Source organism: Gracilinanus agilis, chromosome 4, assembly GCF_016433145.1.
Source record: "Gracilinanus agilis isolate LMUSP501 chromosome 4, AgileGrace, whole genome shotgun sequence".
NCBI lineage: Eukaryota > Metazoa > Chordata > Mammalia > Didelphimorphia > Didelphidae > Gracilinanus > Gracilinanus agilis.
The window spans coordinates 10,525,687-10,536,937 of record NC_058133.1 but is presented as its reverse complement, the minus strand read 5'-3'; positions in this window follow the sequence as shown (position 1 = coordinate 10,536,937).

Below are 11,251 nucleotides of genomic sequence, written 5' to 3'. Positions count from 1 at the left end.
TGGCTACCATGTCTCACTATTTAAACATTGAATTTTCAGTCTGCTAAGCCTTCCAGATTACTTTCAGATGAACAACTATCTAGATTCATTTTTTTTTGAAGCCAAATGTATTCAGTTCTGAACCCAACCCATTGTCCCTCTGTAGCATCTTCCCAAATTATAAATACTTATAATCTGAGTTGCCCTTATCTCTGGAATTTCATGGAGTAGAACTCAAATAATGGGGATTTAAAAAAATTTATCGTGCCTGGCTCATTGCCTTCACATAGTCTGAAACTAGAATGTTGGATCCAGATATTTGGCTGCTCCCTAGACCAACAGCATTCTTGTTAAAAGGCAGCACTGACTAAGTAAATTCAATCATGATAGAAAGAAAGTAAAATGAGAGAAAAACAATCTTACATTTTTTCATCAAGAGCAGTTTCATTTCTCCTTTTTCTCAAGAGTGTCTTGGGAAAAGTTCCTCTCAAATTCATCATTGTAGGATAGCAAGGGATGTGAGCATTTAGTACAGACACCTTCAATCTCAGCTACTCAAGGTTTCCTTGCTGATGTCCCATGCCCGATCTCTAGCCCTTCATGTACCCACACTTTTTAGGTTTGTGTTCCCTGATGCTATTTAGCTGGATTGCTGTGGCTTAACTGGTAACCATACTTCCACTTCCTACAGCTTTCTTCTTCTGATGCAATCACAGGGAACCATGGTAACATGGTCTCAAAGGAAATAAAGATGGGGGAATTTCTCCAGATGAGCAATGGAATTTATGGAATTGGAATTCTGGGAAATGTAGTCTATAATCAGATGGATCTGTACATACTGATGAGCGCCTTAAATGGGCTGCCTGTCTTTCTGCCTGCCATAAACGGGGGTAAGTGTGTCATGGTTGACTTATTTGACTCTATTCCATTAAAAGGAAGTCGAGAAACAGTCCATCAATCAAGTTAGATCATCAGCCTTCAGCTTCGTCCCCCCTGGAATAACACTTCCAAGAATTATACTTGAATAGGTTGAGAAAACTTGACTATGCCCCATAAATTATTAAGATAGTGAATTAGGGATTTGTTTGAAAGGCTGGAGCAAGTGTGGCATTATAGCAGACCCTTGAGGAACAAAGGTATGGCTGTGTCAGAGAAGAGACATTGTGAGAAGGATCATTGGCTTTAATACACATCTTAGAGCAAAAAACCTAGTCTAAGGAAAGTCCTAAGAAAAAGCGGACTCTTTGGTCAACTTTCCCTCCCACTGCCTATCTGTCCACAGAAACTATATGATAATCTACTCTTTCATTACCCAAATGGTTTTCAGTAAATTGAATTTTGCCTCAGCCTCAAAGGGGCCAAGGTAAACAAGAAATACATAAATGTAAAGTTGGTCACAGAGCCCAACTTTTTGTCTAAATGTTAGGAATTTTCCTACCTGGGGGCTCAGAGCAGTGGTAACTGAATGAATAACTTTTAGCCTCAAATAAGCTTCCTAATACTATAAGAGCTATTATATATACACATAAATAATAGACCTATTATATATTTATCATAATATATGTTCATATAATTTAAATTAGTTAATTATAGCAGATACTTAGGAAAAATCACTTCTTAATCACTAATAATCAGAGAAATGCAAACTAAAGTAATTTCAAGATTCCACCTTATGCCCCTTGTATTGGCAAAGATGACAAAAATGGAAAATGACAAATCGTTGGAGAGGTTATGGGAAGACAGGCCTATTGATGCACTATTGGTGGAGCCATGAATGGTTACAACCATTCTGGAAGGCAATTTGTAATTATACACAAAATGTTGTTAAATAATGTGTACTCTTTGACCCAGCTATGCCATTGCTAGACCTATATCCAGAAGGGATCAAAGAAAGAGGGGAAAGTCCTTTTGTGTAAAAAGTGATTTCTAGCCACACTTTTTTTGTGATAGCAAAAAACTGGAAACTAAAAAGGTCCAATAATTGAAGAACGGCTGAATTAATTGTGGTATATAAATGAGGTGGAGGAATGAGAAAATAGATGACTTATGTGAGAATTTACTGGTCTGAACTCCTATTCTTTTAGAGTTGCAATTCAACGTTGTCCTTTGAGTTAAGAACAAGCCCTGAGCTTCTCTGTCTAGGGAGGATGTATGTGCACTCTGGGAGGATGCTAGAAGTCTCCGGGCTCCCTGGCACTCAGAAGATTCTAGCCTCTTATCCATGTGACTCTTGGCATCTGGAAAACTGGCCTCTGACTCAAACCAAGGTCAAGTCCAGCCCATCAGAGGGGGCCAGAAAAGGAACATCACAGGGGATATAAGTTGCAGATTTGGAAAAGAAAAGCCCTTTTTGGTACAGAAAGGATGGTGAGATGAAACAGAGAGGGAAGCGTGAGCTCAGGTTCGCTGGGGAGGAGGTGCACAAAGGGAACACCCAGAAACCTGTGAATGGCACCTTTTCTTTCTCTGATCTACTTTTTATTATTTAACAATTAATTATAAATTAAGATACAATCTCTGGAGAATTTTCATCTTGATAGTTATATGAACTGATGCAAAGTGGAGTGAGCAGAACAATTTATATTGTAACATCAATACCATAAAAATGAAAAATTGGGGGGGGGGGACTTTCATAAACTGAAGAACAAAATGGGCAGAACCAGAAGAAAAGTGTATAAAAAGTGTGTAAAAGTGTATAAAATAATAAAAAGTATATAAAAGTGTAAAAAACAATGGCAGTGTAAAAATATAAAACTTGTAAAGCTATAAGATCCAGGATCATTACAATAAATGTTCATAATTCCAGAACATTGATGATGAAACATCCTGTCTTGTTATGGAGAATGGATTTAGGGTGTGGAATGAAACATGCACATTTTTGTATACAACACTGGAGAAACTTATTTTTGCTTGACTATGTAGATTTGTGACAAGAAATTTGCTTCTCCCCACACACACACACACACATTGGGATTGGGGATAGGAGAGAAAATAAGTTTGTTTTGTTTTTAAATAGAGGGAGGTGCTACAAATGAAATGTCACATACACTTTCAGATGGGGTCATTTTATTACTAGTTTTATTTTGTTAGAAAAGATTTTTCATGAAATGTGAGTAATCTGTAAATATTTGTAATATAAAGATGAAACCAATAAAATATATTTCTTTAATATATATTTACATATAAATATATTTTTATTAAAATATATAACATATTTTTTAAACACAGGATATTACACTGGAAAACATTTAAAAACAAAACCAAACCCTTACTCTCTATCTTAGAATCCATACTGTGAATTGGCTCTAAAGCAGAAGAGCAGAATCCATGCACTGTGCCACCTAGCTTACCCTTCTTAGTCATTTATTTAAATACCTATCCTTGTCAATGCAAGAACAAATAAAATTAGTATTAACAATAGAGAACAGATATGTCCACCCAAGATTTTATTAGCTTTATAGAAGATTTCTTGAGTCCAAACAGAACAATTTTCTATTTAATGGTAAGATCTCCAAATGTTACTATTCTCAAGTGGCAATTACATATTGTCATTGCATCAAGACTTGGAAAACTCCAAAGCATCCTCAACGAAATCCATAATCATTCAAATGGAGTCTACATAACTTGATGTAAAAAAGCAAAGTGGATTTTTAAACATTTGTTTTTGGGGCAGCTAGAAGGCTCAGTGGATTGAGAGCCAGTCCTAGAGACAGGGAGTCCTGGGTTCAAATATCACCTCATACATTTCCTAACTGGGTGGTCCTGGGCAAGACACAACCCCCATTTCCTAGCCCTTACCACTCTTCTGCCTTAGAACCAATACACAGTATTAATTCTAAGACAGCAAAAATCAACGATGAAAATAATTGAAACTTAGCTTCCAGCCTATTTCAGAGAATAAAGAAGTGGTGAAATTCTATTTTTTCAAAAAAGCAAATAAACTCAGTTGGACCCTTCAAATGGACAGACCTTTGATGCTCAGTAACTACAATGTGAAAGTGGCAATAGCTGACAGTAAAGAAATTCTGGGAAATAGAGATATAATAATAAAATAAATAATACAATAAAGATAAAGATAAAGATATAAAGATAAGAGAAATAATGAGAAAGGTGAAAGATATATAAACTGTTCATGTTTATACATCAGGAAAATTCCAAAGGTTTGGAAGGCTGTTCTCTGGACAAGCTGGGAATAAAATAATCAAAACTGAAACTGTTTCTCTTCTCCTGAACAGGGAATAACTCGTTCCTGGGGGGTAGTTATTCCAGCCGTATAGGAGGTGGCCCCCCAAGTCACAAGAAAATGTGGTAAGGAAAAATGGAGCTGGAGCTGCCTTACTTTTTAATAAGTAATGATAGGCTACTATCAGAGCTAAAAATAGATTCTGAGTAATCTTTACACTAGATTAAGCTGTATTTTTTTTGCTTACTCACATTTTAAATAAAGCTTCTTTTTATGGTTTATCAGTCCATAGTCATAAACTTGGGGCAGCTGGGTGGTGCAGTAAATAGCCCACTAGGTCCATTTTTCCTTTCAATTGAATCCTCAGGGAATTAGCTGAGCTTTACCAGTAACAACCCACCAACTCCTAAATCATTCTCATTTTTCCTGAAAATTGCTAATTCCTAGACTCGGTGGAAGAAAGGGGGGGCCTTAAAACACCTCTAATTTATGATTCACACAACACTCTCAGACAGTCCTTTATGAAGATCTTTCTCCACAACATTTCAGAGTGGTGGGTCATGATAGCATCAGCATCTCTATCTTATAGATAAAACAAAGGAGGATAGGAGAGGTAAGGGACTTGAGACTTATTTACCCAAGACCTCTATTCCCTCTAATGGGGTTCTTAATCTGGGACCCCAGAGACTGTGAACAGATTTCAGTGGGGCTGTGAACTTGGATGGGGAAAAAATTGCATTTTGACTTTTACTAATCTCTAAATGAAATATCTACTTTCTTCCAGTTACTTTAAAACATGATTCTTAAGAAAGCTTTGCCAGATTGCCAAATGGGTCTAACAAACCCTTTTACTATACCATGGCAATGTAAAGGCAGCATTGATCTGTAAGGGTAAACCAAAAGGCTTGTAAGCAAGGACGTCCAGATGAAGTCTATTATCTCTGATTTGCTCTGGTGAAGGAGAGAAGGAAGAAAATCACCAACATGTTGGAGGGTCTGAAAAGCTTTTTATAAACCTGTTTACTTAATCTTTTAATCCCCTGGAGAGAAATGGGGCACAGTGAAACCCAATTATAGACTAATAATAGCATAATAGAATTTTTGAGCTGGTGCCCAAATTATCTCAAATAAATCCAGAAAGTTCCCTCCTGGTAGGCTTAAGGACTCTTTGGGGCTGAAATTTCAGAACTATACTTTCACATTAGGGACAGAGAAAGGCTGGTTTATTCCTTCAGGGATTTAAAATGTCAATGGGGTAGCGATATGCTCCAGTCCATTTGAGCCAGCTCTGAAGATGAACTGTTAAATTGTTAGAGGAAGCATTTTCCCCCTTCCTTCCTTCCTTCCTTCCTTCCTTCCTTCCTTCCTTCCTCTCTCTCTCTCTCTCTCTCTCTCTCTCTCTCTCTCTCTCTCTCTCTCTCTCTCTTTCTTTCTCCTTCTTCCCTTACTTTCCATCTTCCCTTACTTTCCCTTACTTATAGAAGGGATAGCTGTAATACTTACTAAGTATTGGTTCCAAGGCAGAAGAGCAGGAAGGGTTCAACAATTGGGGTTAAGTGACTTGCTCAGGGTCACACAGCTAGGAAATAAATGAGGCTACATTTGAATCCAGAACACTCCATCTCTTGGTCTGGTTCTGTTTTCACTGAATCACCTAGCTACCCCAACAATATTTTTTAAAGCAAACAGGGATAAGTGACTTGCCCAGAGTCATACAGCTAGTGTCTGAGGCTGCATTTCAACTCGGGAAGAGGAATTTTCCTGATTTCAGGCCTGGTACTCTATGTATGCCACCTAGCTGCCAGGAGAAATATTTTCAACTCAGAAATCCACAAGTGCTACAAATTAGGACTCACTTAATTGTTCTATGAATTATCTAGACTAAATAATATTATAATAATGATTAGCATTTCACTTATTAGCTGTGTGATCCTGGGCAAGTTACTTGACCCTGCTTGCCTCCATTCCCTCCACTGGAAAATGAGCTGGAGAAGGAAAAGGCCAACCACTTCAGCATCTCTGCCAAGAACAACCCCCAATGGGTTGAGCTGGGCGTGGCGGGGGAGGAGAAGCAGAATGCTGGACCAAGAGGGAAGATACTGGCCAGAGGTAGACTGAGGGGTCCTGCCTAGCCTCAGAGAGTCCAGCTAACAACAAAGGGGACTAAGGGAGCCATCGTCCATGTCACCTGTGTCCCTCGGGACCTAGAATATATTTGAAGGAGAATCAAGTCCAGAGGGCCAAAGATTAGAGCCTGACAAGGGCCACCCCTCATCTCCCAGGTGAGGAAGCAGAGCCCGGTAGAAGGGCTCAGAGTCCTGCTTGCCCAGAGTCTGTCTTACTCTGCCCTGGACACTTCCATCTCCTTTTTCCATTCCCCGCTGGGACCCTGGTTTGTTTAGGGTCAGAAAAAGCCCCTTTTAATCCTTTACTTGGGGAATGGACAGACCTGGGAGTTTTTCCCAATGAGGAAACCTCTACGATTTGTCGTCTTAAAGTCTCACTTCCGAGGTGGCCAGCTAGAGATTCGGTGACTTGCCCAGCAGTGTACAGCCGGTCGGTGCGTGTGTGGCAGTGGTGGTGCTGGTGGTGGTGGGGAGGGAAGGAACCCAAGTTCTGCTGTTACCCAACTTCTCCTTCTCAGATGACAGGGACAAAGTCAGACCTTCATTTGGTGCACAGTTTTAACCCAAATCTTGATGGCTCCTCTTTAAGGACGAGGAAGGCAAAGAAGGTGCACAAGAGAGTCTTCTGAGTGTTACTAAGACTTGGCTGGTCCCTGGGCATAGATCCAGCTTGACAGGAAGGGTCAGGGGAAGTTTGGGGGACTCCCAGGAGCTGGAATGAATGTATTTCTTTCCCAGGTCACACTGCACAGAAGACGTGCCTTCAAGTTAATGCCTTTTAAAAACACAAACACTTACCTTCTGTCCTAGAATCAAAACCAAGCATTTGTTCCAAGCAGAAGAACACCAAGTGTCAGGCATTGGGATATAAGTGACTTGTCCAAGGTCACACAACTAGGAAGTATCTGAGACCAGATTTGAACCCAGGCCTGATTCTATTCACTGAGCCAAATAGATGCCCACAAATTAAGTTTTTAAAATGAATTCCCCAGATCTCGGGGAGAGGCAAACAGGCTCTTGGGATACAGGGTTTCATGGAGGGAGATAAAAAGATAGAGACAGACAGACTGGCAAGCAGGCAGGCAGACAGACAAAGACAGAAACAGACAGAGAGACAGTAAGAGACAAAAACAGAGAAAGAAAGAGACTGACAGACAGAGAAAGACAGAGAGACAAAGACAGTGTGCCATGTTTAGAGGAGACAAAGATCCTGAGGTACTAGTCTCCCTATAGTCAGGCAACAGACACTAGGGGGTCTATACTGGAGTGATCACTGAAAGGGAAGGGAGGGGAGCAGAAGCCACCTTCCAGTCTGAGCTCAGCTTTCTATTTTAATTATCAGTGCTAACAAAGTTGATTCTGCCAGCTAAGAAAACTGTAAGTATCATCAGCACTCTTTGGACTCTGAGGAAAAGTCCTGATCACACTGCCTTAGTGATGACCATTGTGCAGCGACTGAGAGAGAGTGGGAGAATAAATTTACTGGGTGGCTTGTGAAACTCTGGGTCTAAGGGAGAGATCCTGGGGCCCCATAGTTAGATCTGGAAGGGACTTCAAAAGCCATGTAGCTCCTGGTCTTGCCCTTCCCTGACCAGTGCTGACTATGGAGATAGCAAGGTGTAAAGCAGTGATTCCCAAAGTGGGCGCCACCGCCCCCTGGTGGGTGCTGCAGTGATCCAGGGAGGCAGTGATGGCCACAGGGGCATTTATCTTTCCTATTCATTGCTATTAAAATTAAAAAATTAATTTCCAGGGGGCTAAGTAATATTTTTCTGGAAAGGGGGCGGTAGGCCAAAAAAAGTTTGGGAACCCCTGGAAGGAAAAAGCATGACTCTGGAGTAAAAGGACTTGGGTTCAAATGTTGCCCCCCAATACTTACTACCTGTTGTAGAAAAATATAGGTAAATAAAGGTAATGGATAATAGAGACACCAGGGATATTATAATAAAACCAAGTAATTGTGGGTACACACACTGGGGTTAAGAGAGACTGGACCAGGATGGAAAGACCAGAGTTTACTGGATTCACACAGGAATAGCAGTTGGTCTTAACTGTCACTCAGCTTCCCCTAGGCCAGAGTCTAGAAACAAGCAGGCAAGGTAAGAGGGATTAACTGGTTTTAATTATGTACAACTAAAAGGTGGGATAGGGATGTCTACTCTAAAACCTTAAATCCTAATGACAAAACCCACAGGGCAAAGGGAGGACTTATTCTACTCTAGATCTAAGTGATCTAACAAGCAGGGCCCAAGGAGCAGTGGAGTCTCTAGAAGGCTGAATCAATCCTGGTGCCAGCCAGTCTTGAATCAGCACAGCTATGGATCAGAGGGGTGTCTTTGAGGGTTCTCACAGCTTTCCAAAGAGGTTCATAGGATGCCAAAATCCTAGGTGATCCAAGATATCCAAGAAGGAAGAGTGTACTTGAGAAACTGTCCACCAGGTCCCAAACTTCTCCTCTTCTTGGTGCAGCTCTGTTGTTGCTGGAAATCCACCTCCACTCAGGATCCCAAGGAAATCAGGAAGCAGGGTCTGAGATCTCCCTGGGCTGGCAACAGTTTTTGCCCACCACTAATGGAGTCCTCTCTCAGGGTACACACACTTCCTCCTCCTTCATTCTATCCTAGAATGCTCTAGCTCCAGTCTGCTAGATGAACCTTAATTCTTAATCAGTAACTAATCTTCCTCACAACACTGTATGATCTATGACAAATCCTTAACTTCTCTGTTCTTCAGGGATGGACACTGAGGACTTCAAAGTAAGCTTGGGTACAAAGAAAACTGTTTCAGAAATGAATACATCATGTTGTCCATTGCAAAAGTGACCAGCTCTTCGGTCAGACTTGCCTCTGGTTCTATCTCTGGGCTTACTTCACCTCTGGGGACCTCAATTTTGAAAGCTGGACTAGACAGCCTTTGAGCCCCTTCTGAGGGACTTCTCATGACTTAGGGCTTACCTCATTGAATTCCTAGCAAGCTCTTTTTGGAAAGAAAAGTAAGTCTTATATGTTCATCCCCAACTAACTGGGAGCAACAGGAAGTGGTGATGACTCATTGACTAACTCTTTCTTCTGTCAGTTCCCACTGAAGTCCCTTAATGAATATTAGGGTGCTCGGGGCTGAGAACTGAGCCTGTATGGATCTGGGATCTCCTTTGGGTGAGTCAAAAAGAGATCTGTGCTCACCTGTTTTTCTTCCTCTGTGCTTCCACATTATTTCTTATGTTTTGAGGAAGTTAATTTGGTTATTTTATTTTTTAAAGCCCTCACCTTCCATCTTAGAATCAATACTATATATTGGTTCCAAGGCAGAAGAGTGGTAAGGGCTAGATGATGGGGATTAAGAGACTTGCTCAGGGTCACCCAGCTAGGAGGTGTCTGAGGCTAGATTTGAACCCAGGATCTCCCATATCTAGACCTGGCTCTCAATCCACTGAGCTACCCAGCTGCTCCCAAATCAGTTATTTTCAAATGAAAATTGGGGACAGCTGGATGGCTCAGTGGATTGAGAGCCGGGTTCAGAGACAGGAAGTCCTGGGTTCAAATGTGGCCTCAGACACTTCCTCACTGTGTGACTCTGGGCAAGTCACTTAACCTCCATTGCCCAGCCTCTTCTGCCTTGGAACCAATAAACAGTATTGATTCTGAGACTAAAAGTAAAGGTAAAAAAAAAAAAGACTGATAATCGTGCCCATGTGTGCATGAATGCAGATGTGCATGCATGTGTGCACACACACACACACACACACTCTCATCTAGCATGGTTGGTGACAGGAGCATTCTAGATAAAGTTTTCTAAATGCCTGGCTTACATCCTTCATGCACCTCAACTCTTTTATGTTAACCTGTTTAAATGGAAATCTTGCTCTAAACAGAGAATAACCATCTCCATCAATGAAGGATTTTATGGCTTTCTCTCTGGGCCTGTTTCCTTGGAAACCCATCCATGTTCTCCTCCCCTGTGGATTCTTCTCTGTCGGTGTTTTTGCAGACACCCTCCAAAGATGATCTCCCAATGGCCTTTCCTGAGGTCAGTGAACATTTTGTGGTTCTCCTTATAGTGTCCATTTTGTCTTTGATATCTCACTGCCTTGCCTAATCCCTGATACAGAGAAGGAGCAGAGACTTAGAGCAGGCAGTGACCTCAGAGACCCTCTGGTCCAACCTCTCTATTTTACAGAAGAGGAAACTGAGACTCAGAAAGGTTGCATGACTTAGATTCGATGTGGGGTTGAAAGGGAGGTAATGTTGTTCATTTTATTGATGAGGAAACTGAGCTTCAAAGAAGTGACTTGTTCAAGGACATGAGGAGACAGGATTTAAAACAGGGTCCTTAACTCCATTACTCTTTGCAATACCAAGCATTTATTCTGCACCTACTCTGTGCCAGGCTCTGAGCTCAGAGCTTTATAATTTTATTTCATTAGATCTTTACAACAATCTTGGGAGCTATGTAGGTGGTCATTATCCCCACTCCGTACTCACTAGATTTTTGGGACACTGCTCTCTCTCCTGGTTTTCCTCCTACCTCTCTGACTCCTTGTTCTCCATCTCCTTTGCTGGATCCTCCTTCAGACCAGTCTCTCTAAATATAGGGGTTCCTCAGGGTTCTGTCCTGGGCTCTCTTCTCTTCTCCTTCTAGACTACTTCACTTGGGGATCTCACAAGCTTCCATGGGCTGAATGATGGTCACCATGGTGAAGATTCTCAAATCTATTTTTCCTGCCCCAACTTCTCTGCCAGTCTTCAGTCTTGCATCTCCATCTGCCTTTTGGACATCTCAAACTGGTTGTCCAGCAGACATCTCAAAGTCAACACATACAAAATGGAACTCATCATCTTTTCCCTTAAACCCTTCTCCCTTCCAGACTTCTCTGTCAAAGACAACACCATTCTCCCAGGCGCCCAGGCTCACGAGTAGTCATCCTGGATTCCTCCCTATCTCTTACCACCATATCCAATATGGA